We start from the raw sequence: 27,545 nt of genomic DNA on the forward strand, positions 1-27,545 counted from the left end.
TCGAATGTTTTTCAATACCCCCTTGACCAGGGGTCTCAAACACGCGGCCCACGGGCCAATTGCGGCCCGCGAGACGTTATTTTGCAGCCCCCACCTTAATATGAACGTTTAATGATAGTGCGGCCCGCGAGTTATAAGTGAATGGCGTTGTGTGCGAGCTGAAGGATCCTACCAATCACGGTGTAGTACAGGGGTGGGCAATTAATTTTTACCGGGGGCCGCATGAGCAACCCGAGCACTGCTGGAGGGCCACATCGACAATATTTCAATTAAATTTTGCTCAATATTATTTTTGATGTATACCGTAAGATACATAATAATTATAATAATAATAATTAATAATAATAGTAATACTTCAACATAGTGTGTGTAACAGCATTCCATGACTAATATAAATAAATTAACATTAATAATAAATGACAGTAAAATAAGCACACGTATGACTGAGGAGTCATAGTGTAACTTTGTGTGGTGTTTGAGTTGTCCGACTTTCTGTTGGCCATAAACGCACCAGTGGTTTAGTGCTATGCGTGTTGGTGACAGATGACAAGTTGGTTTTGGCCTGGTTTGTACGGCAGAAAATGACTAGTTTTTCGAGATAGAAGTGTTTTACTTATGTTTTTGGTGTGGTTATGTCCGAATATAAACAGTTTTGCTCAATAAAGTGATCGATATAATTCCTGGCCTCGATGCATCTGGATAGACGTTACAATAATAGAACGGTGTTCAATTGAACGGTGTTGACGAACACCGTTAGGGCCGCTTGTTGTCACTGTCACTCAAAGTTGCATTGCAAAATTACATAGAATAAATATGTTTATTTTGTTTAGAATTCAGATGGGATTTGATTTGGTGCGGGGCATATACTTGCTGCGCGCAGCAGACGCTTGAGCAGTGCGCAATTGTGCAGGCACGCACCTTAGAGGGAACGTTGCATGGCAGTCCATGTCTTGTTGGAAACACGCCATTCTTCATCAACTTTTCTCTTTTTAGCGTCTCGGGTGTAAACCGTGCATCACTTGTCGCTGCATGTGCACCTTCACTCACAGGTTACACACGGACACACGCCCATAAATAATACTTTTCAAAATAAAAGCAGCACAGTTGTATTGCGCGCACGACATAGATGTTTTTTCAACTTTATTTTGTAATTAATGATTGCAGCTGTTCACATTCACTCACAATCACGCACACGCATACGTCCACACGGAAGTAATACAAATAACGATTTTCAAAACAAAAGCAGCACTGTTGTATTGCACACTCGACATAGATACTTTTTAAAATTTATTTTGTAATTTATAATTGGCCTCACGCGGGCCGGACAGGGACGCACAAAGGGCCGGATGCGGCCCGCGGGCCGCAAAATGCCCAGGTCTGGTGTAGTATAAGGCTCTCGACAAAGTGCCGTGATGCAAAAGGTCGACACATCATCTTATTCTCCATACTAACAGCATGCCGGTTCAGACACATGTTGTATGAGGCTTCTGCAGACACACGCAAGTTATTGCAAGACATACTTGAGGAACAACCATACATGTCACACTGAGGGTGGTCATATTTTATTTTATTTATTTTTTAACACTGTTACAAATATGCGCCACTCTGTGAACCCACACCGAACAGGAATGACAAACACATTTCGGGAGAACATCCACACCTAAACACAACAGAACAAATACCCAGAATCCTTTGCAGCCCTAACTCTTCCTGGCTACAAAAACAACCCCGCTTCCCTCAACCCCGCCTCCTCCCAACCCCGCCCACCTCAAACCCCCCCATCTCCCGAATTCGGAGGTCTCAAGGTTGGCAAGTATGCATTGACGTCACTTGCGTGATGCAAGCAGAGAAACATTTTGCCGCTTTTCCACGACAACCGCACAAGCTCTTCCTCCCTCCCTCCCTCCCTGCCTCCCTCGCTCGCCCGCCTGCTCGCTCCCGCCCCCGTTGTAAACAGTCCGGGCGGGGAAGACGAGCACTCCGCCGAAGGACCGAGCGACAATACAAAAGTGTGGTGCACTGGACCCCAGCGCTGATACTCCGACAGAGAGTCGCTGTGCGAATCAGACGTGTAACACGTTAGTGGTGATGTTCGCCCGTTCGGGGCTAATTGTGCCACCGTAACTGTAAACTCCACGGCTGTAAACTGTAGTTGATACAGAGAAAGTTGCGATGCACAAGGAATACAATTTGAAACGTCATTATACAACTAGACATGCTGAGGAGTATGCAAAATACCAGGGAGATAAGAGAGTGAACCGGGTTGCAAATTTTAAAACCAGTCTACTGAGGCAACAAGATTTGGTCAAGAAAGCAAGCGAAAAGAGCGATGCAGCAGTCAAAGCTAGCTACATGGTGAGTGAGATGGTTGCTAGGGCGGGAAAGCCATTCAAAGAAGGTGAATTCATTAAAAAGTGCATGTTAGATTTTTTTTAAGAAATCGTTTCTTGCGGCCCAGCCTCACCCAGTTTCTGCATCCAGTGGCCCCCAGGTAAATTGAGTTTGAGACCCCTGCCCTTGACCATTAACTCTTCGGTGTAATTTTTGAGGACAGTTAAAGGCACGTAGTTTTCCACTTCGGCATGACCGTGCCCAAGTGCATACAGCAATGTCCATTAAGGCTGCACAAAACCATTATTTCTTCAATCGACTAATCCAGTGTTTCTTAACAGTAAGGCCGGAGCGCACCCGATAGGGCCGCCTAAAAATATCAGTTTCCTAGCTGTGGTCCGTACGGGCCACAGCTATACTCCGTTGTAATACACTTTTCCACCACTTGTGGCACTAATGACAATATTAAACAAACAGAAGAAATATGGAGCTAAAGTCATAGAGAAGTTTAAGTGCAAACAAGAGTTGAACCTGTATTTTATTTACACTTTAATTTCATTGACGCTTTATTTAAAAAAAACATGCACTATTCTTAATTAAGAGTGTGAAGCGACTGGGATGGGAATCAGCACCTCCAAGTCCGAGTCCATGGTTCTCGCCCGGAAAAGGGTGGAGTGTCATCTCCGGGTTGGGGAGGAGATCTTGTCCCAAATGGAGGAATTCAAGTACCTCAGAGTCTTGTTCACGAGTGAGGGAAGAGTGGATCGTGAGGTCGACAGGCGGATCGGTGCAGTGTCTTCAGTAATGCGGACGCTGTATCGTTCCGTTGTGGTGAAGAAGGAGCTGAGCCGGAAGGCAAAGCTCTCAATTTACCAGTCGATCTACGTTCCCATCCTGACCTATGGTCATGAGCTTTGGGTTATGACCGAAAGGACAAGATCACGGGTACAAGCGGCCAAAATGAGCTTCCTCCGCCGGGTGGCGGGGCTCTCCCTTAGAGATAGGGTGAGAAGTTCTGTCATACGGGAGGAGCTCAAAGTAAAGCCGCTGCTCCTCCACATCGAGAGGAGCCAGATGGTCAGGATGCCACCCGAACGCCTCCCTACGGAGGTGTTTATGGCACATCCGACTGGTAGGAGGCCACGGAGAAGACCCAAGACACGTTGGGTAGACTATGTCTCCCGGCTGGCCTGGGAACGCCTCGGGATCCCCGAAAGGAGCTGGACGAAGTGGCTGGGGAGAGGGAAGTCTGGGCTTCCCTGCTTAGGCTGTTGCCCCCGCGACTCGACCTCGGATAAGCGGAAGAAGATGGATTGATGGATGGATGGATAAATAATATTTTATGTGAATTTATTTTTCATCAGGTATTTTATGAGTCCCTTCTTATAAAGTATATTCGGTTAGTACCGTAAATACAGGGCTATAAGCGGTTACCGTATTTTCCGCACTATAAGGCGCACCGAATTATAAGGCGCACCTTCAATGAATGGCATATTTCAAAACTTTGTTCATATATAAGGCGCACCCATGCATCCATTAGATAGAGCTGCGCTAAAGGGAATGTCAACAAAACAGTCAGATAGGTCAGTCAAACTTTATTAATAGATTACAAACCAGCGTTCTGACAACTCTGTTCACTCCCAAAATGAAGAATACGCTGTTTTATTATTTTCCCCGAGGTAAAGTCAGTGACGTGGTGTTTTGTTTATCTTTTAACAACTGCAAGGTATAACAGTAGTGCAACATTTATATCACATAGTGGAGGGGAACTTTTCCCTGATTCAATAAACAGGTAAAAAACAGTGATACTGTTACGGTAAATCAAACGTTAGTGCAATCACAATATACCGTATTTCCTTGAATTGGCGCAGGGAATATACTATTCGCACGTCTAGAATTACTGCCGGGTCAAACTCGTTTCTCAAAATAATTAACGCATGCTTGGCCTTATCGCCGGTTCATTATTGAAGCTGGATCAAATTCGTTTCTCAAAATATTAATTTTATTATCGCATGTCTATAATTTTCACCGGGTCTAGGGATGCAAATTATCGATTATTTCATTAATTGATAGTTGATAACCTTATCGATCGATCATCGATTAGTTGATAAAGCGGCGTTTTCCCCCCATCTGAGATTTCCCCTCAATAAGGTACAAAATCAAAATCAAAATTTTGCTGGTATAAAATACAAAGGACATTGTATTCCCTAATCAAATGTTTATTTGATACAAAAGTAAGTCATCTTTGTAACATGAGGAATATAATATAAAGTGCACTTTAGTCTTGTCACACATGCAAGACTTGGTAGTGGCAGCAGCCATAATAGCTAGCTTTATTTTATATAATCCCTCTTGAACTGGGAAAGGTGCCTAATGCCTATCTGTCAACTTGAAAAAATACAAGGAAGACATCCCTGAAAATTGTAACAGCAGGCAGCAAATAAGTAAGCCTGTTGGCTGTTGCAGTCTGCTGCAGAACTTCACCTTTGGACTCAGGTGAGGCTGACAAGAACTGAAGTGAAAAAACATGTCACTCACTCACTACTGTAAAGACAAGAAAAATAAAGTAACATCAAGTGCACAACATGCACAATGCACATCTTAGTCTGTCTCACAAACTATTAGAAGGCTAGCAGCCTGCAAGCTGCAACATTAATTGTCAGTGGTTATTGCTACATGCGTGTTGGCCAGTCGTGCTTTCAGCTCGGCTTTCTTTCTTTTGTAGCGAGCCTCTATGCGGGTTGTTATTGTTTCTCGAGAAGGGATTTGGTAGTCTGGCTCACAATAGTTCATCAACTCACGAAACCCCTTGCCATCCACAATGCTTATAGGCAGCATATCCTTTTCAACCATGTTGCAAATCCTCTGGGTGATGCCCTCTGCCCGTGCGTCATCACACACCGCTTTTCTTTTGGAAAACGCTTCGGCGACGGAGGGCTGGCCTGGCCGTGCTCCGCCTCCACTCTCTCCTCCAAGCACAGCGGCATGTAAACTTTTTAGGTGGTAATTTAACGAACTGGTTGAATTGTTGTACTTCAAAACAGCCTTACATATTTTGCACGTTGCATCGTCCTCTTTTAGGGTGAAATGTTCCCACACAGCACTTCTCTTGCGTCGCTTCATGTTTGTTTTTCTTCTCTCGCATGTGGACTCTCATGTGTACAGCGGACATGTAGGGCTGGTCACGTGATGGTGTTGCTGCTTGGAAAAAGTACAATAAGCAACAACTCCCTCGTGTGGACTAGCGAGGTATAAACTCAGCATTACCTTCACACAGAAAACCACCGCACCGACCGTGACAGAACGGAATTGTCAATTAATTGAAATCGTTAATTTTAATCGGGTAATTTCTTAACGGCAATTAATCGAAAATCGATTAATTGTTAACATCCCTAACCGGGTCAAACTCGTTTCGCAAAATATTTAGCATATGTCTAGAACTTCCACCGGGTCAAATTCGTTACGTCACGAGTGACGCATCTGTCCTCATTTTCAAAATGGAGGAAGCTGCTTTCAGTAGTTTACAATCGCACAAAGGAAAAAAGATAAAGAGCTTTTCAGTAGGATTTAAGGTCCAAGCTATTGAATATCGGTACAGTATGCTAAAGAGAACAGTAAGCAGCTATGTTTTATTAATATACCGTAGCGGCGTGTGTGAAATACTGTATAAGTCATTAAATGACTCCCGTCTCCTGGTGGTAGAGGGCGCTGCCGCGCTAGTGATCCTTCTTGCGACTTCCGGTACTGCAGAAGAAGTGAACACACGCAGCAAGAGATTTTTTCCTCTTCCTTTTAACAAGGAGGGTATCTAAAATAAAACAGTTTTCTAAACTGGACTTTCAATGGAAGCAGGAGGTAATAATTAAAGGAATATCTCCATCGAGACAGAGACTTTTAAAACGGAAAAAAGGAAATAATGAAGACTTCTATCAACAAGTTATCGATGCTTTTGGTCAGAAGGAGCTGCAAATGGACTCCATTTATAAGTACAGGTAAGACCATAATAACGTTTTTTTTTAATTAAATGTGCTTTTCATGATGGTATGCTTACATCACACTCAAAGCGCACGACTAAATTTTATGGATTCCTTTTGGTAAACGCCGGAGTGGGAAGAGGTTTTAAAATAATTACCGCATGCACGGCCATCCCGCCGGTTTCCGGTAAACGCAGGAGTGACAGGAGGTTTTAAATTAATTAACGCCCCTGCGGCTATTCAAGGAAATACGGTAGTAACACTCAAAATAGTGCAGAGCAATAACAATATATCAATAACTCAACGTTGCTCAAACATTAATGTCACACAACACAACACACAAAATAAACATGTAAAGCTCACTTTATGTAGTTATTCCTCATCCACGAATCCTTCGAATTCTTCTTCAGTGTCCGAATTAAACAGTTGGGCGGATACGGCATCCAACACGAAGTCGTCATTAATGGAGTCAGTGTCGCTGCTGCTCTATTCCCGTGTTCTACTGCGTGACTGATCGTCTTAAGTTTAAACTCTGCGTCGTAAGTGTGTCTCTTAATAGGAGCCATTTTGGGGTCTTTACATAAACAAACAAATGGAAATAAAATGGCAGGCTTTGCGCAGTCATATATCCCAGCATGCACTGCGCGCTTCTTCTTCTTCTACGGGGGCGGCTGCTTACCGTAGAAGAAGTTCTTCTTCTACGGTGAGAAGAAGACGGGGGAAAATGAAGTCGGCGGCTGCTTACCGTAATTGCGATTGATTGATTGATAGAAACTTTTACCTGTTGGAGGCTCAATATTGGTCCATATATAAGGCGCACCGGATTATAAGGCGCACTGTCAGCTTTTGACAAAATTGGAGGTTTTTAGGTGCGCCTTATAGTGCGGAAAATACAGTACGTTTTTCCTACACTTTAAGCTTACAAGGTGATGGGGCTAATTTATGGATTTTTCATCACTGATGGCCACAATAAAAATATTTAGAAAAAAAACAAAACAAGCAAACAAAATGAGAAAGTGTTTTATTGTTTTTTCTATGGTGACAAGTTTGCCCACGGCAGGTGCTACAGTGTCCTATTTACTGGCAGCAGGTTTTTTTTTCCAACCAAGTGTCATTCAGTCTTTTTAGCCATCCTTAGCGTTTTTACTTCATGCATCACTCCAAGTAACTTTGTAAGTTTTACAGTATAACGAAAACGTTGTATACTTACTAAACTATCCCATGTGTGATGTCTGTAGGCGTGTTTTTATGCATATTTGTACAGGCTATTGTAATCTAATGACGCTAGCTAACATGCTAACATGTTTACGAGCGTCTGTGATAGTATTATGAACTTACAACGGCATTCTTTTTGCGTTGTTTCAGTTTCACAAATTCCGCAGTAAATTCACCAAAACGTCACTGTGGAGTTATTGAGTCTGTTTAGCTGATTGAGAGGTAGCTTCCGCAGCTAGTGGGTTTGTGATGATGACTTCTGTTTTGTTTGATCTCCCGTTTTACTGCCATGTTACGACCCCGTTTGGAAACAATTAAGGTATATGGATAAACATTTACAGAATTGTTCTGTCTAAATAACTTATTTTGCAACGTACTGTAAATATTTGCGGCTTATAGTGTGGTGCGGCTAATATATGAAAACATATGTTTTCCCTAAAATTTAGTGGCCGCTTTATAGTCCTGAAAATAATGTACTTGTTATTCTCATCAGCTTGAAATAATAATAATGATAAGTAGGTTAGACATAATTATTGAATAAGATCAAATCAAAAGTAAAATTTGAATTAAAAAAGGGTGTGAATCCCTGGACTAATATATCGAATATTTTTTCTATTAATCTGTTAATATAATTTATTTTTGTAACAAACTGTTTTTTAGTGTCTTGTTGCAACATTTTTTTTCTTATGAATTACTCCAAATTAAACAAACATTTTTCTTGCAGGTAGAAACTTTAAATGCATGTTGTTTGGTCAAGAATACAACATAAAATTACTTAAAGGAGTCGTTTTACTTCCTCCGCCATCCGGGAGAATCACCATTGATGCATTTTTAAGTGCTTGTGCTTTACAGTGTGCTGTTGTGAAAAGCTATTTCTAATTTGCAGTTTACAGAGCATTTTAAAAGGCTCATTTTCTACAGTGGCATCTAAAGGTATTCTGATCAGGGGTTTAGGCTGCCAATTCCAATAAGTGCGATCCTCCTATATGATTAAATGTATTAACTGTAAATGTAATTATTTATGATGAGAACTATTGACTATAAGATCTAAAAAAAAAGGATCCATAAAATCGCATTACTTTTTGGAATGTGACACAGTAATGGTACTGCTACCAATATATTTTATTTTAAAATATTTAAGACCCCTAAATGATTTTTGTCAGGAACTCGCATGGCTGCGGTAGTTGTGACCCCAAGATGCAGGAAACAGGAGGACGACGTGCAGGTAAGAGTCTCTTAATTATATTAAACACTAGAGGTGCAGCAGGGAAGTGCACCAAATTATAGCAGCCTACACTACTGAGTCAGTAACAATTCAACAAAGAAACAATCCTCGAACCCTGACGAACAGGTGGGCAGGCATAAATAGCAGCTTGATTGGCAACTGCAGCCAGGTGTGCCAGGCTGACGAACAGGTGGGCAGGCATAAATAGCAGCTTGATTGGCAACTGCAGCCAGGTGTGCCAGGCTGCCAATCAAAGACAGGTGAGGGAAACCAGCGCTCAGGGAAACATGTGGAACACAAACAAAAGCGCTGACAGGAAATAAACACAAACTAAGGAAACATAAGACGTGAATGTGACAGACCGTCACAATTTTGCTTTTAAATTTTGATTCACAATATTTAAACTAATTCATTATTCTCTTATTATTTCATACAACTGTTTAACCAAAGTAAAGTCAAAGTTTCCTGTGTCTGGGGGTCCGTTTGGTCTGTGTACCTTCCGTTCATTCTATTTCAAATTCTTGAATGCAAATCAAAAAACACATTTCGGGCCATTTTTTCCATTTTCATTTCTGAAACAAAAGTTGGACAACTATTTAATGACACTTTTTTAAAACATCAATAGGACTCCTGCTGAACAACAAATGGTAAAAAGAAGCTAAATGCAAAGGAAAACAAAAATACTGCTTCCGGTTCAATTTTTCATCACCCAGATAACCATGCATTTTTTCATTTTGTACGAATTTTTTTATTTATTTTTGTGTTTATCTGGAAAAAGGAAAACCGCACAAAATCCAATTTTATGGCAATATTTGAATGAAAATCCCCTCTTTTTTGTTTGTTTTCAAATCTGCCATATATAATAAAAAAATGTTTTTTTATTTGCGTTTCAGAATTGGAAATAGAAGGAATGGAAGGTACTAGGGTTGGGTATCGTTTGAATTCGAACGATTCCGATTCCGATTCCTGACGATTCTTGATTCCGATTCCTGACGATTCTCGATTCCGATTCTTTTAAGAGGCAGGATATTTTAAATGAGCTAGCTAACCTACAGTCTTTCTGAATGAAATAGTCTGACATTCTCCATCAATTTTAATTCTATTAACTTTTTATGAACTTTACTATAAATTCCTCACAGGGCTGTTTTCAACTAGAATATAAATATCAAATCTATGAACTTGAATATAAATATTATAAATTATGAATACATTTTCCCATGGGTACACTTTCCACAAGAGAGCTTTATTTTTGAAAACCTCATGAAAACACATTTACACATAAGTGTATGATGCTGCAGGAAACCTCATGAAAACACCTTTACACATAAGTGTAGGATGCTGCAGGAAACCTCATGAAAACACCTTTACACATAAGTGTATGATGCTGCAGGAAACCTCATGAAAACACCTTTACACATAAGTGTATGATGCTGCAGGAAACCTCATGAAAACACCTTTACACACAGAAGTGTATGATGCTACAGGTACTTAAAAATGTTACCGTGCTCCCACTGATGGGCTAACCTAGTGCAGAAAAGCAAATAAACAATAAGAAACAACTTGCAAAACCCAGTCCAGATTAGCAGCAGGTACAGTATAAAATCAGAGACAGTTCTTGTTTAGGAAAATGACCATATCCGCCTTCTCAGGCAGGATGCGTGAGCGTTCTGGACAGATAGTGTCTCCTGCTGTGGAAAATACACGTTCGCTGGGTGTGGAAGAAGCTTGAACGCATAAATAGGAGAAAGCTAGATCTGACAGCAAAGGATAAGTCTTTTGTTGGTTCCACCGGACCACCACCATGCACAGCAGGGTCGTCAGACATAAGTATCGGTGGAACGTCCTGGTACATCTGCAGCTCTCTCTCCACTCGTTTCTTGATGGACATGGAGCTCTGTTATTTAGCGGTTATTTCATTTTTTTTTGTAAAGTAAAGCCACACTTTCGACCGCCGACGCACGCTATCCATGCTTGAGCTTGACTGACTCGCTCGGCTATGCTAACACTTCCGGCGGTGGGCGCTTCTTCGTTGGTGTTCAGCAGCTTCTTCTTCCGGTTTCTAGGTATCGAAAATAGGAATTCGAAATTTAAACTTTTGAACGATTCCGGGAGAATCGGAAAGTTAGTCCCGGTTCCAATCGATACTCGATACCCAATCCTAGAAGGTACACACACCCTGTTTCATCGCGGCCGTTCGTTTGTCTGGAATAAATAAATAAATGATAAATGGGTTATACTTGTATAGCGCTTTTCTACCTTTAAGGTACTCAAAGCGCTTTGACAGTATTTCCACATTCACCCATTCACACACACATTCACACACTGATGGCGGGAGCTGCCATGCAAGGCGCTAACCAGCAGCCATCAGGAGCAAGGGTGAAGTGTCTTGCCCAAGGACACAACGGACATGACTAGGATGGTAGAAGGTGGGGATTGAACCCCAGTAACCAGCAACCCTCCGATTGCTGGCACGGCCGCTCTACCAACTTCGCCACGCCGCCCCGAATAGAAACATAATTCAACATAAAAATCCACTTTGGTCCGTGTACCTCCTGTTCATTCTATTTCTAATTCTGAAACGCAAATCAAAAAATAAAATGAGGGCCGTTTTTCGATTTGTATTAGATATGGCAGATTTTAAAACAAACAAAAAGGAGTTGATTTTCATTTAAATATTGCCATAAAATTGGCAATTTCCTTTTTATGGATTTAAATTTTTCTAAGAATATAACTCATTTATTGAAAATATAGAAGAAATAGCTGAGGAATTCAATAAGTTTTTTGTGAATGTTGGCCCAAATTTGGCAAAAAATATTAATTTTAATATGAATGATGAGAAAAAGTTAAAGCGTGTATCTGACATTAAAAATTCAATGTTTCTTGGTGGAGTTTGTGAAAGTGATGTGTTAGAAGTGGTCAGAAAGTTTAAAAACAAAAAATCTGTCGATGGTAACAACGTGGATATGTCACTTGTTAAAGAAGTGGTGGATTGGGTCCTGAAGCTGTTTACTTATATATGTAATAAATATTTATCAACTGGAACTTTTCCTGACAAAATGAAAATTGCTAAAGTTATTCCAATTTATAAAAATGGTGATAAACACATGGTCTCAAATTATAGACCTGTGTCTCTACTACCTCAATTTGCAAAAATTCTTGAGAAATAATTTGTAAATAGACTTGATAAGTGTATTGACAAACATGAGCTTCTGAATTATCAGCAGTATGGCTTCAGGAGTAATCGATCTACATCCCTAGCAGTGATGGACTTTGTAGAAAACGTAGCTACAGCAATAGAAAATAAGCAACACACCGTTGGAGTATTTATTGATTTATGTAAAGCTTTTGACACAATCGATCATTCCTTACTTCTGCAAAAATTGGAAAACTATGGCATAAGAGATGTTTCACAACAGTGGTTAAATAGTTATTTAAGCAATAGATCTCAATATGTGGAAATTAATAAGACTAAATCACAGCCAAGAAGAGTAACTTGTGGGGTTCCACAAGGCTCGGTACTGGGACCTAAGTTATTTATACTATATTTAAATGATATTTGTTCAGTGTCTAATAAATTAAAATTTATTATGTTTGCAGATGATACAAATGTATATTGTTCAGGAGAAGACTTGAAGGAAGTGTTGAGGATAATAGAGGTTGAGTTGATTCAGCTAAAAAAATGGTTTGATATTAATAAGTTATCATTAAATGATAAGAAAACTAAGTTTATGGTGTTTAGTGGTGCAAGGACAAACTGTGCAGCAAAATTAAAATTAAATCAAGTGGAAATTGATAGAGTATATGAAACTAAATTCTTGGGAATAATAATTGATCATAAATTATGTTGAAAACCGCATATTGAATATATAAAGGGAAAAATATCCAAATCCATTGCTATTCTTTATAAAGTAAAACACATGCTGAATAAGAAATGTTTGCAGATGTTATATTATTCTTTTATGTTTCCATATTTAACATATTGTGTTGAAGTTTGGGGAAATGTTTGTAAAACAAACGTAGACCCAATAATTAAACTTCAAAAAAGGGTCATTAGAATAATACACAAAGCGTGCTACTATGAACATACCAATCCATTATTTATAAGTTCTAATGTGTTAACATTTTCAGATATTGTGTTTTTAAAAACAATGGAAATTATGTTTAGAGTAAAGAACAACAGCCTTCCAGCTTGTATTCTTAGGTTATTTCAATTAAGAGGAGAAAACTATAATTTACGGGGGATATTGGTTTTTGAAATATGTAAAGCAAGAACGAATACAAAATACAAATGTATTTCAGTTTTAGGAGTTAAGTGGTGTAACAGGCTCAGTGACAAGTTGAAGACATGTACTTGTTTGTTAAGGTTTAAGAAAACATTGAAAGGTGAAATAATTGAAAATTATAAAATATAGCAACGATTACTTTCATCCCATTGATTTTTTTTTTCTTTTTAATGTTGATGTTCCAGGTAATCTTATTTTCAGTGAAGGTATAGAATAGGCAAATATAAGCCTTGGCTTCAGCCTATTCCTTTTTCGGTCACGCTTTTTCTTTTCTTTTGTTTTTGTGTGTAAATGTGTATGATTGTTATATATGTATAATTTGTACTGTACTGTCACACAAAATGGTTATTGGTTGAGGGTTGATTGTATGGCCGAAATAAACTTATTTCATTTCAAGATAAACACAAAAATCGAAAAAAAAAAAAAAAAAAAAGGTTCATCCAAAATGCAAAAATGCATGTTTATCTGTGTGATGACAAATTCAACCTGAAACAGAATTTTAGCTTTTCCTTTGCATTTAGCTTGTTTTTAGCATTACGGTAGCATCTTTGTTCAGCAGGAGTTCTATTGTCGTTTTAAAAAAGTGTCATTAAATAGTTGTCCAACTTTTGTTTCAGAAATGAAAACCGAAAAAATGGCCCAAAATGTGTTTTTTGATTTGCATTTGGAATTATGAACGGAAGGTACACGGACCCACTTTTCCCGTTTTTTGGTTTGATAATAAAAACAAATTAAAAAACAGGAAAACTTATCGTTAGCCGTTATCCGTTATCCAAATGTATTAATTTGTTTGAAAATCTAAAATTATTAAAGAATTTAAAAAAGTGGAACACTCTTTTCTAGATTGCATGTGCAGTTGGCCCATTTGTCCAAACATTGAACGGCAAATATCAATCAATGCTTATTTATATAGCCCTAAATCACAAGTGTCTCAAAGGGCTGCACAAGCCACAATGACACCCTCAGTTCAGAGCCCACATAAGGGCAAGGAAAAACTCACAACCCAGTGGGAAGTCGATGTTCATTCTATTTCCAATTCTGAAATGCAAATCAAAAAACAAAATGAGGGCTGTTTTTCGATTTTTATTATGCATGGCAGATTTTAAAACACACAAAAAAGGGTTAATTTTCATTAAAGTATTGCCAAAAAATTGGATTTGTGCTGTTTTCCTTTTATGGACTTATATTTTTCCATCAAACATCAAATATACGTTCATCCAAAATGCAAAAATGCGTGGTTATCTGTGTGATGACAAATTGAACCGGAAGCAGTATTTTAGGTCCGTGTACCTTCCGTTCATTCTATTTCGAATCCTTAAATGCAAACCAAAAAAACACATTTTGGGCCATTTTTTCCATTTTCATTTCTGAAACCAAAGTTAGACAACTACTTAATGACACTTTTTTGAAACGACAGTAAGACTTCTGCTGAACAAAGGTGTTACCGCTATGCTAAAAACGTGCTCAACGCCAAGGAAAAGCTAAAATACTGCTTCCGTTTCAATTTGTCTTCACACAGATAACCATGCATTTTTGCATTTTGGATTAACAGGAATTGGATTTTTGTGTATCTGGAAAAATAAAAATCCATAAAAGGAAAACCGCACAAAATCCAATTTTATGGCAATATTTTAATGAAAATCAACCCTTTTTTCTTTGTTTGCAAAACTGCCATATATATAATAAAAAACAAAAAACGGCCATATCTTTGTTTTTTGATTTGCGTTTCGAAATTGGAAATAGAATGTACGGAAGGTACACGGACCTTCTCCTTTGTTTTAATTCCTGTTTTCGATTTTTAAACACATTAATACATTCGGATAACAGAAAATGGAGAACAATCCGTTCTCCGTTTTTTTGTTTTTTATTGTCAAACCAAAAAGCAGGGAAAAGTGGATTTTTATCATTAACGACATTTGGTCGTTACAGTATGAATTGATATATGTAGCCTATTATTTGCGCACTATTGACAAGTGATCTACTGAAAACTCATCCACCGAAAAAAGACTGATAACCAAAAACTGCGCTGCCAAAACCGGATGTTAACAAAAACGTACACCAGTCTGCAATGTGGACATCATTTTATCATATCGCAGTTACACCCGCGGACAGCCATCTACAAAATGTGCAAATATTAAGAGGACAGTTAGAAAGAGAAAGTCCAAAAAAGAGCAAGGGCGCGAGGCAATTGTGACGTCATGCTTGCTGCAGCTCGCCTCTTCCGTCTGGGACACTGAGGGACAGAAGTAGAGTCTCTAAACACGAGTACATTTTATAATAACACCAGAAGAAGATGCTAGATGTGTCGCTAGTTGTTTTTATTTTTTTTTAAAAGTCATTAAACGTCTCTAAACACTTGAAAAAGTCACAATAAAGTACATTGTACAAAAAGTAGCAACAATTGAAAGTATGGAAAAAAGATTACAAAGTATGTTAATATTAGTTGATAACAGATTTGAGTATACTTTTTTTTTAGCCTTTTTAAAGAACATCATATCATCATGGTAAATTATGCAAATGACGATGGCATCATAGTGGCCACGCCCATAACCACGCCCCCACCACCACAGGTATCTTGGCAGTAAACCCTGATCAGAGATTTGATGAGCGTAAACGAGTTAACGTGCTGTGAAAGTGCTGACATGAAATGAAAATATGATCTTGGGCATGTACTGTATTTTCCGGACTATAAAGCGCACTTAAAATCCTTTTTATTTTCTCAAAACTCGACAGTGCGCCTTATAACCCGGTGCCCCTAATGAACGGAATAATTCTGGTTTTGCTCACTGACCTCAAAGCAATTTTATTTGGTACATGGTGTAATGATACGTGTGACCAGTAGATGGCAGTCAAACATAAGAGATACGTGGTAAGAGGAATGATGGAAATATAAATCAAGTAAACAACACCAACAGTTTAAATGTTCCATTGAAAATATTGAACATTACACACGGCGCTCAAAATATTTTGGTACGACTTTGGTAAGCTATGAAGCCGCACCGCTTGAAGGATTGTTGGCTCATTAAACATACGAGTATTTTTAGATTTAGATTTTTATTAAGGATCCCCATTAGCTGGTTGCCACAACAACCCACTAGTCTTCCTAGGGTCCACAAACTCAATACAATTACAAGTAAAAACATATAATTATAACTACACAATACAGAAAAAAAAATAAAAGCATCAATAAGAAAACAAGCAAACAATTTACAGTCACAGAATAATAATTACCATATAAATATAGCTACACAGACATCATCAACAAGCAAACTAATTTACAGACTCAGATAAGATATTACTTTCCTTTTAAAAACCTGTTTACTTTCAATGCTGGTGAGAATTCAAGGCAGGTTATTCCAGAGCGATACAGATCTATAAATAAAAGATTTCCGCAAAGCATTCTTCCTGGGACGAGGGAGTACACAATTATTATAAAGTAAAACATATTATCTGACATTTTGTTTCGCAATATTATGCAAAAGCAACTTTTCTTACATTCTGGTACCTGCTGATCTGTATTTTGGATCTTCATGAATCCTGAAAAATTGCGCGTGTCCGCCTTGGTAATCTGTAACGAGGACGTAGTCGATAAGCTTCTTCTTTTTCTCTATCTTCTTGTTATGGGACATTCATCCTCCACTGTTGCCATTTCTAGTATAAAGTAGTGTAAAGTTATTCCTCATATCTGTCAGTAAACTCGCCATGAAAGCGCTAAAACATACCGGTGTAATGAGTTTACATTATTCACCCAAGGAATTTCAGTTATTAGAGTTCCGGTCGGACGGTTTTTCACGGGACACATTTCCCGTGTTGTTGTTTCCGGATGAGGAGATGCTGCTCCGTTATTGATTTAAGTAAAGTCTGAATGTCATTAAAACAGTTAGCTCCATCTTTTGACACTTCTTCCACTCCCGTCCTTGCACGCTACACCGCTACAACAAAGATGACGGGGAGAAGACGCTGTCGAAGGTGAGCCACGTAAATAAGACTGCCCTCAAAATGGTGCATCCGTAAAACAATCTATGCAACAATTTCACCAAAGAACCACCATTACATCTTATGTAGACCACAAGGAAGTGTTTTACATTTAGAAAAAAAAATATAATAATATGACTCCTTTAATGCGCCCTATTAACCGGTGGGCCTTTTATATGAAAAATTATCGAAAATAAACCATTCATCGGCAGTGCGCCTTATAATCCGGTGCGCCCTATGGTCCGGAAAATACCGTAAATAAAAGACTTGTGTGAACTCAAACTCAACCAAGTCCTGCCTGATTTCTCTCTCATTCTAGTCAGTAGGCGTGATAAAAAAATTATTTTTTTATCTGCTGCATCAAAATCCATGTTAAATTAGTTATTGACCTCTTCAATGCTATAATTACCCAACCTCAAATATTACATTTTGCAAGTTATTTTTTGAAATATTGCATATTTTGTATTTTTCCATTATAAAAAGGCCATAAAACAAACAAAAAAAAACAACCTTAGATTGATAATTTTATATTATATATATATAGATTATTTTATGAGCAGGTCTGTTCCGGGTCCTAAGAATAGTGTGAATATTCAATCTTAAGATTACACAAGGGTTAAAGAGTGCATTTTTGTGTCAAAACATGCTTTAGGCATTTGTGCCTTTCCTCTGTTCTAAATGAAAACTCACTATGATAGGAAAGGTGAAGTGAAGTGAATTATATTTATATAGCGCTTTTCTCTAGTGACTCAAAGCGCTTTACATAGTGAAACCCAATATCTAAGTTACATTTAAACCAGTGTGGGTGGCACTGGGAGCAGGTGGGTAAAGTGTCTTGCCCAAGGACACAACGGCAGTAACTAGGACGGCGGATGCGGGGATCGAACCTGCAACCCTCAAGTTGCTGGCACGGCCGCTCTACCAACCGAGCTATACCACAAATAAGTGGATTCAAGTAAAAAATGTTGTTGCTCGCAGCCAAAATGTAATATGTTCGTTTTGAAGAGAATGAATGAAACTGTAGCATTTTTATTCCTGGAAAACTCTGTCATGCCAACCGACCTGGCAGTCCTCCCTGAGAAAGAAAATAAAGGGCAATCAGAGCCGCTGTTTCTTACATTCCTTGTCCCGCTTGTTGCATCGCTTCAAGACACACGACTATAAAAGCCACATGAGGGTAAACACACCCTCAATTGCATGGTTTAATTTGGTTCCAAAGCCATCTGTAGTATTCAGCAACATTAACAATCTGGGCTGTGCATGCAAACCTACTGGACAGATTAATTGGTTAGTGTCATAATTTAGAAGGAAGTCAACTAACTATTCATCAATCCATGGCTAAAAGATGACAATGACAAACGTACACAATGTTAAAAATAATGTTTTTTTTGTTTTTATTAATTTTACATGAAATGCATGTTAAACAATATATTACAGTTGTACCTCAATTTACGAGCTTTGGTTCTGTGATGGAGCTTTTAACCCAAAACACTTGCATCTCAAACCATTATCTCTCATTAAAAGCTATTTAATTGGTGCTCCCCCCGCCCACAACAGCACCATTTTAACATGCGGCATGCCTTTTAAGATGCCGTAGCTCGGTTGGTAGGGCGGCCGTGCCAGCAACCTGAGGGTTCACCCTTGCTCCTGATGGGTGGTGGTTAGGGCCTTGCATGGCAGCTCCCATCAGTGTGTGAATGGGTGAATGTGGAAATAGTGTCAAAGCGCTTTGCGTACCTTGAAGGTAGAAAAGTATAACCCATTTACCTTTTAAGAAGAAAAACTAACTTTGAGATATGAAATATTGTATCAAAACAATACAATATAATGTACTACTAGCAACAACATTAGTTTAAAAAGTATTTTAACAATAATGTACATCATTTACCTTGGGGAGCGGACTACTATGGAATTTCCCTCCAGCTATTTCGCGGTCAAACCCACCATCAGGAGCTTTTCCATATTTTCATGGATACATGTCTGACGTTTTGATATTTTACCATTATTTGTTGCCATTAAACTAATTCTGCTTCAACATGGTGCAGAATGCAGCTGAGATAGGCTCCAGCACCCCCCGTGACTCCAAAAGGAACAAGCGGTAGAAAATGGATGGTGCAGAATAGCAAATTGTTTTGCTTTGCTAAATCAGCAATACACTCTGTAGCTCCTTTTGATGATTTCTGTTTTTAATTAAATGTATATCATCCACCACTCTTCTCAGCACTGTCGTCCACACCCACTTTCTCCCTTCCCAAATGTTGGAAAACAAACTGTTGTAGTTTTCTCTCGTACTGAAATGCTAGCAAATAAGACCACGGGCCTCATGTATTAAGCACTAAAACCTGGCGTACGCACTTTTTCAGGAGTGAACTGAACATCGAAATGTGCGTTGCCTCACACAAATGTCATGCTTCACGTACGCACATTTCTACATTCAGTGGATACTTTGGTGACACGCAGGTGATTTCAACAATGTAAAAGATTGAGACAAAGACACAAAATTCACTTTATAGACGATGCATTTAATGCTACATATTCACATTTGTGAGGACATCTATTCATTTATCTTGGCCATCATTTTGCCACCTATTGCTGTTCCAATGTGTGGGGACGGCTTGGCACAGTTGGTAGAGCTACCGGGCCAGCAACCTGAGGGTTCCTGGTTCAATCCCCACCTTCTACCAACCTCGTCATGTTCGTTGTGTCCTTGAGCAAGACACTTCACCCTTGCTCCTGATGGCAGCTCCCGCCATCAGTGTGTGAATGTGTGTTTGAATGAGTGAATGTGGAAATAGTGTCAAAGCGCTTTGAGTACCTTGAAGGTAGAAAAGCGCTATACAAGTATAACCCATTTAGTTCCTGTGACTTCAGCACAGCTTGCAGGCGCTGAGACGGTTGTGGACAGGACTTTGTGTCCCGTACGGCTGCTACTGCACGAAGCGCTCCTAAGTTGTAATAATAAATTGAGTAATCGAACAAGAATCAAAGTATTTTGCATTCTTTTTGATATGCTGGCATGTTTAAACTTAAAAGATTTCAAATGAACCCATCAACACATTTTGTTGCAAGTTACACAAGTTGTATTTATATTGGTAGTAATCGTAGTCATCCCCCCTCTTCTAAAGTGACTATCTTTTCAAACTGGGTGAGCACTACTCTAGGGTCCTCTCACCTGTATTGGCCACGTCCACCATCTTCTTCACCTTTTTCCTGATGTAGTACCACATAGTTCTTATTTCTTCCTGTGTACGGTTCTGTGACTCCACAGCATTGCCAGGCTCACACACTTCATCTCACTCAACCCTCGCTTTTTCACTGGAAACGCCAGAAAATAATAATTTCTTACTGCTTGGCGGTGGATTCTGATTGGGCAGACTGTGAGGTCCCAGGCACATGGCTAATTTCAATATGATTTGCATATTTAAGATTAAAGATTAAGATTAAAGTACCAATGATTGTCACACACACACTAGATGTGGTGACATTTGTCCTCTGCATTTGTCCCATCCCCTTGGGGAGCAGTGGGCAGCAGCGGCGCCGCGCCCGGGAATCATTTTGGTGATTTAACCCCCAACTCCAACCCTTTGTTGCTGAGTGCCAAGCAGGGAGGTTATGGGTCCCATTTGTATAGTCTTTGGTATGACTCGGCTGGGATTTGAACTCCAACATACCGATCTCAGGGCGGACACTCTAACCACTAACGGACTGGGCGTACCCAGCTACACAAACATGTGTGCTCCATTCCACATTGATTGGGATGTAAATAAAGAAAAAAAAAATTGCTTTTATTCATGCATGCGCACACATTACATCTGAAATGTTTTGTGCATATGCCGTTTTCTGGATTTGAGCATACACCAGATGTTTTTTGTAGGAAATCCACGCAACTCTTAATACATGAGGACCCAGATGTTTTGGGCACCCCAGATGTGCGGGCCACATCCGGCCTGTCAAAGCTTTTAATTTGTCCTGCCAAACATCACCCAAATAGGCTTAATAAAACCATCAAAACTAGGTTGATCATGTATGTAGTACTCACGCCATCCCGCAGGGGACAACAGTGAGGCATATGGCTCACAGTGAAGCAGCAGTGGGGTGAGGAGAAGAAGATTACTCATTCAACCCTTGGAAAAAAAAATTAGAGCTCTCCCATAATATCGGACCGCCGATATTATCGGCCGATAAATGCTTAAAATGAAATATCGGAAATTATCGGTATCGGTTTCAAAAAGTAAAATGTATGACTTTTTAAAACGCCGCTGTACGGAGTGGTACACGGATGTAGGGAGAAGTACAGAGCGCCAATAAACATTAAAGGCACTGCCTTTGCGTGCCGGCCCAATCACATAATATCTATGGCTTTTCACACACACAAGGGGACGGCGTGGCGAAGTTGGTAGAGTGGCCGTGCCAGCAATCGGAGGGTTGCTGGTTACTGGGGTTCAATCCCCACCTTCTACCATCCTAGTCACGTCCGTTGTGTCCTTGGGCAGGACACTTCATCCTTGCTCCTGATGGCTGCTGGTTAGCGCCTTGCATGGCAGCTCCCGCCATCAGTGTGTGAATGTGTGTGTGAATGGGTGAATGTGGAAATACTGTCAAAGCGCTTTGAGTACCTTGAAGGTAGAAAAGCGCTATACAAGTATAACCCATGTATCATTTATTTACAAGTGAATGCAATGCATACTTGGTCAACAGCCATACAGGTCACACTGAAGGTGCCGTATAAACAACTTTAGCACTGTTGCAAATATGCGCCACACTGTGAACCCACACCAAACAAGGATGACAAACACATTTCGGGAGAACATCCGCACCGTAACACAACATAAACACAACTGAACAAATACCCAAAACCCCTTGCAGCACTAACTCTTCCGGGACGCTACAATATACACCCCCCGCCACCCTCACCTCATTCCAAGCTGCTGTTTTGAGGCATGTTAAAAAAAAATAGTGCACTTTGTGACTTCAATAATAAATATGGCAGTGCCATGTTGGCATTTTTTTCCATAACTTGAGTTGATTTATTTTGGAAAACCTTGTTACATTGTTTAATGCATCCAGCGGGGCATCACAACAAAATTAGGCATAACAATGTGTTAATTCCACGACTGTATATATCGGTATCGGTTGATATCGGAATCTGTAATTAAGAGTTGGACAATATCGGAATACCAGATATCGGCAAATAAGCCATTATCGGACATCTCTAAAAAAAATCTAAATATATTGCAAAAATCGGACTTTTAAAAACGACTGGACTACAAAGTATGAATGTTCTACCCCGAGCAAGTGCTCAAGTCCGTGTTTTCTGACGGACCTTTTAAGCGATGGAAATATTGATCCAGACAAGCAGCAATAATAGTAGAAATCCCAGAATGTCAGCTTCAACTCGAAACTTGGTCAAACATTCGTAAGTAAATATAATTTGTGCATAAAAGGTATTTAGTTTGTTTTGTATTGAAACTCCTGACTTTGTGATGTCTTTTGTATTTGTGGTCATGTTGTTTTTTTGTCTGAGTAATGCTCAAACCTGGTTTAATACATGTAGTGGTAAATTTGACCAGCAGAGGGCGACAATGCTAATAGTGATATGTTTAGTGTGTGAATATTGTGTAATTTCTACATGTGTAGGCATTTGTAGTTTGTTATTATTATATTATAGTAACACTAAACCTTCTATTTTATTTATGTAAAATACACAATGAACGTTATACTTTTGTTCTGGTTTTTTTATGTATATATTTTCAATTTTCAAACCTGAATGAAAGAAGAAGTTTAAAGAAATAAAACCAAGGAAGGAAAGTAATTCAAAAGAAGGAACATCAATCCTCAACAAAAACTGGAGCTTCTTTTTCTTCATACTGTTAATAAGTAGAGAGGGCAGAATAATTAATTTATCGACAGTGCAGTGTGAAGGCCGATGTGTTTACTTTGCAATTAAGTAAACACAGTCTCAAAGAAATATAACCTGCGGAGGCACTTTCTGACGAAACATCTACTTTTCGATGTCCTGCCCGTGAGGAACTCTTGCGTTGAGGTACCACTGTATTTTAAACACTTCAATAATACAAATGAAATAATAAGTAATACTTTCAACAAACCAGCAGCAATGCAAAACAAAACAGAATGTGAAAAATAACTAACACGACTAAACCAAGAGTAAAAGATTAGCAAGTCGCAATGTTCCTTACACTATATTTTCCTACGGAGTAATTTCAGTATACATGTTTAGTGATGTGTTGGCATCTAACCAGCATGTGTAGAATGTTTAAATACTGGGACCTAGTGTGTATTGGTTCTGCTTTGATTAATTTGTAATTAAAGTTGATTGGTTTTCCATTGCAATTTTTATTTATTTATCGTGTAATTTAATTTGGCATAGGGGGACAAAAATAAAGTGCACTTTAGAGTCTAATTGATGCTGGTCTCGCTGTAGTTCTGCATCCTCAGCAGTCTCCCTCTTCAGCCGATGGCGTGCAGGCGGAAGATATACTGTCGAGGTGAGGGAGGAAGGTGCAGAGAGGAAAAAAACAGACAAAAGCTTAGAAAACTCCAAGAAGGTTACGTGCGAGGGAGTGAAAATGGGGTTTCTTTGACATGCGTTGTTAGTCCATGACTTTCGGACGCTGCAAATGTAGAATACATTTTCTTGTGACAGAGATCAGCAGACCGGGCTTGTTTCTATTTGAAGAATAATGAAGAGTGCCTCCATATAAACCCTACTCAACTAATGCTGCAAATAGTATTTTCCCCTCTCTCTCACAACACTCTCTCTTTCTCCATAAAAATGTAAATCATATGCCGGTTCATCATTGCCGTTCCTGTCTTTTTGTGAATTTGGAGACTAGAGATTCTAGAACAGGGGTGTCAAACGTACGGCCCCCGGGCCGGATCAGGCCTGCGAACAGGTTTTTATCCGGGATGAGTTTGCTAATTATAAAAATGAGCTGAATTTTTTTAATGAAGGAAACTGCTGTTCTAAATGTGTCCACTAGATGTCGCAATAGGAATTATTTGTATCGTTGTAGATGATGCTACATATGTAAAAAAAAAAAACGAAAAAACACATGATGTTAGTGCACCAGTCAAGGAAAATGACCAAAGTTACATAAATAACACCGGTAACACTTTGGTATGAGGAACACATATTCACCATTAATTAGTTGCTTATTAACATGAAAAATAGTAACATATTGGCTCGTAATTAGTCATTATTAAGTACTTATTAATGTCTTATTCTGCATGGCCTTATTATACAACCAGTAAGCCATTAACTAAGAGTTAACTACCCCTAACCCTTACTGCTTATCAGTAACCCTAACCTAAACCTAACCCTAACCCTTGTATGTTCCCCTAGTGTCCAAATAACTCTAAATTAAGTCTTTTTTACTTTAATAAGCAACTAATTCATGTTACCATAACATCCTGTAATTTGATTTTGATATTATTTTTTTATCTTGATAGATTGAAAATGAACACCAACGAGTTGACTGATGAAAATTCAGTGACATACAGTCACTGGAGGCAGGTGAGGCGGGGCCTCACGTGCCATCATGGAAAGAAAAAAAATTTAAAAAGAAAAAAAAAAAATTAAATTGTTATATGTATCCGGTGATTATACTATAAAGTTATTTTCAGTTTAACTTCACCAGTTTTAGATTATTTTTATTCAAAATCGCTGAATTTTCACATTTGCCGTTCAAATACTGAGAAGAGACTTGCTGTGATCAGCAGCCAGTTGAGGCACGTCACTGAGTTGTGCCTCAACATGGATTGCGGACTCGGCTAACTGCTGGCCTGCTGTGAAGTGAGACCGTATTGCTATATGAACTTAATTATACATTTCCATAGTTTAGTTAGCTGAGGTATATAATGTACAGTGTATTTTGTCAACAACTGTATGTGTGTAAGTATTTCTTGTGCTGAGCAATCATAAAACTGCTGCGAAGACGCACTGGCTGAGGCTCGCAGTAATCCCGCCTCCTGGTGGTAGAGAATGACTGCTGGGCCACAACATTAGGTACACCTGCAGACTGCAGCACGGATTTCATATTTCATTCATTCACAACTCCTCCAACATGAACATTATTGTTTTTGCACTTTTTGGCTTCTTATTAAATAACTTTTTTAAATAGATTCAATCTTGCACGTGGAAAGTTTAAGTGTGGGCTTTAGTTGATATTACACTCCCGTCAGGGGGTGCATTCTACGGCGGGGGTGCATTAATCCAGCACAACAGCGGCGCATGGACTTCATTTATAAGTAAAGGTAAGACCATAATAAAGTTTTTTTATTAAATGTGCTTTTTTGTGTGCTACAGTTTGTATGTGTAAAGTTAAAGTTAATTTAAAGTACCAATGATTGTCACACACACACTAGGTGTGGTGAAATTTGTCCTCTGCATTCGACCCATCCCTTGATCACCCCCTGGGAGGTGAGGGGAGCAGTTGGGAGCAGTGGGCAGCAGCAGCACTGCGCCCGGGAATACTTTTTGGTGATTTAACCCCCAATTCCAACCCTTGATGCTGAGTGCCAAGCAGGGAAGAATGCTGGTATGAGCTTTTAAACATAACCCGTTAACTGCTGCCAATCAAATGGTGAATAATATACTCTTTAGGGTTCATATGTTTTTAAATCTGACTGTGATGAAGTCAGTGCCTCACCAGCCATGAACCTCACCGCACGTCACTGTGAAAATTATCACATAATTTATTCACAAAGTATAAATAACGACAAATAAAGATAGAACACTATTAACCGCAACATGTACGTGTAAAAAAAAAACTAACAACCTTATGATTTGTACATTTTCAGTATATGCTTGTTCTTTTTCTAAACAAAGTTGTCTTTATTTTTAAATGATCGTGCTGTGATTCTACCAGTCCGGCCCACTTGGGAGTAGATTTTTCTCCATGTGGCCCCCGATCTAAAATTAGTTTGACACCCCTGCTGTACAATAAAGCCACATGGAAACTGGTAGATAGCACTGTGTTGCCAGGTGAGATTTTCAACAGGAGCGCATTGTTGCTTATAAGCGAGTCACTGCAGCAACGCTGTCATCTTAATTGTGGTCTTGCAGAAAAGCCTGCACCGAAACAGGCTCCGATCGCTCCCTAGATGCTAGGAATGGGAAAACAATCCAGCCTGAAAGTACAAGGCTTGCAGCATACTTTGAACAGCACTCTTTATTTTTAGCATCTTGACTTTTTGCAGCCCGAGGGGAACCTCCCAAATGACCCGAATGCGAGGATGCATTTGACACCCGTGTTCATTAAGAGAAATTGGGAGCAGAAAGGCGGGTTTTCGTGGGCTCCCATGACGACACGAGTGTGCCGTGAACATACCACAGAGCGCTAGTTTCGCCAAGCTTATGTAGCATCGTTGTAGGCCGCCTAATATTTCACTCCGGTCCTGGTGGAGAAAAGGTGTCAGACAAGACATTACACAGCCGGTTCATCTACAGCGCGAGAAACGGAATGATGAAAGGAAAATACCAGAGGGGGACGGGGGAGACAAGTGGCTTTTTTTTTAATGACTCTGGAGCGTGGTGGGAATCCTGTTAATGAGGAGGTCTGGGATAAGAAGCTATACTTCCCGCGTAGAGACAAGCCTTGGAGGAGCCCAAAGAACTGCTTGCCTTGGCCTCTTCACAAGTGTAAGAAGAGCTGAGGAGGCCTCTGCAGACCACTGATGTGTGAGGTGGATGGCGTACAACTGAAACGCAGGGAAAGATGACTGAAACGCAGGGAAAGATGGCATTGTGAATGAGTCTTCCGTCTTCCTCTCGACTCCCTTCTCTCACAGAGGCAGTTCACTTGTTGAAGATCAGAAAGGTGGGAGATGGAAAAAGTGAGGGGAGAAAGAGACAGTAGCCCCAGGAGAACATATCTCCAGTCAGTAATTCCACTGGGACTCCCTCCATCAGTGCTCACTTTCCACCGTAAGATGAAAAATAAATAACCTCTTCAGTTGGTCTCCTTCTCCTCTGAGAAAGTCAGCTTTCCCAGGGGCGAGGTTCACTTTCAGTTATCGCCGTGTTGTCCTCCTGTAACTGGATTTTTTTTGCTTACATTTTCTGACACATGCTATGCTCATACCCTATGTGGATGTAGAGTCCACTGTTTTACTTATATCGGAGTTAAAAGTTAAGTTTAAAGTCCCAACAATGGTCACGCACACACTAGGTGTGGTGAAATTATCCTCTGCATTTGACCCATCCCCTTGTTCCAACCCCTAGGAGGTGGGGGGAGCAGTGAGCAGCAACAGTGGCCGCGCTTAGTGTTGTAACGATACCAATATTTTTGGTACCGGTACTAAAATTATTTAGATACTTTTCGGTACTTTTCTAAATAAAAGGACCACATTTTTTTTTATTATTGGCTTCATTTTAACCAAAAAAATTAGGGTACATTAAACATATGTTTCTTATTGCAGTTAAGTCCATCCATCCATTTTCTACCGCTTGTCCCTTTTGGGGTCGCGGGGGGTGCTGGAGCCTATCTCAGCTGCATTCGGGCAGAAGGCTCTAAATCAGTG

General features: G+C 39.6%; 1 protein-coding gene across 4 annotated transcripts in view; it reads left to right on the forward strand.

Annotated features, from left to right (window-relative positions):
* Positions 1-27,545, forward strand: part of lrrc4ca (leucine rich repeat containing 4C, genome duplicate a) — a 212,033-nt gene that overhangs the window by 88,245 nt on the left and 96,243 nt on the right. Inside the window, exon 1 of one of the 4 annotated variants that reach the window (XM_062036082.1) lies at positions 8,706-8,745. The exons of the other annotated variants lie outside the window; for them this stretch is intronic. The gene's annotated coding sequence lies outside the window, so the exon portion shown is untranslated. Of the gene's footprint in view, positions 1-8,705; positions 8,746-27,545 lie in introns of those variants that run through there. 4 annotated transcript variants of the gene reach the window in all.

This window comes from Entelurus aequoreus, linkage group LG24 (assembly GCF_033978785.1).
Source record: "Entelurus aequoreus isolate RoL-2023_Sb linkage group LG24, RoL_Eaeq_v1.1, whole genome shotgun sequence".
Taxonomy (NCBI): Eukaryota; Metazoa; Chordata; class Actinopteri; order Syngnathiformes; family Syngnathidae; genus Entelurus; species Entelurus aequoreus.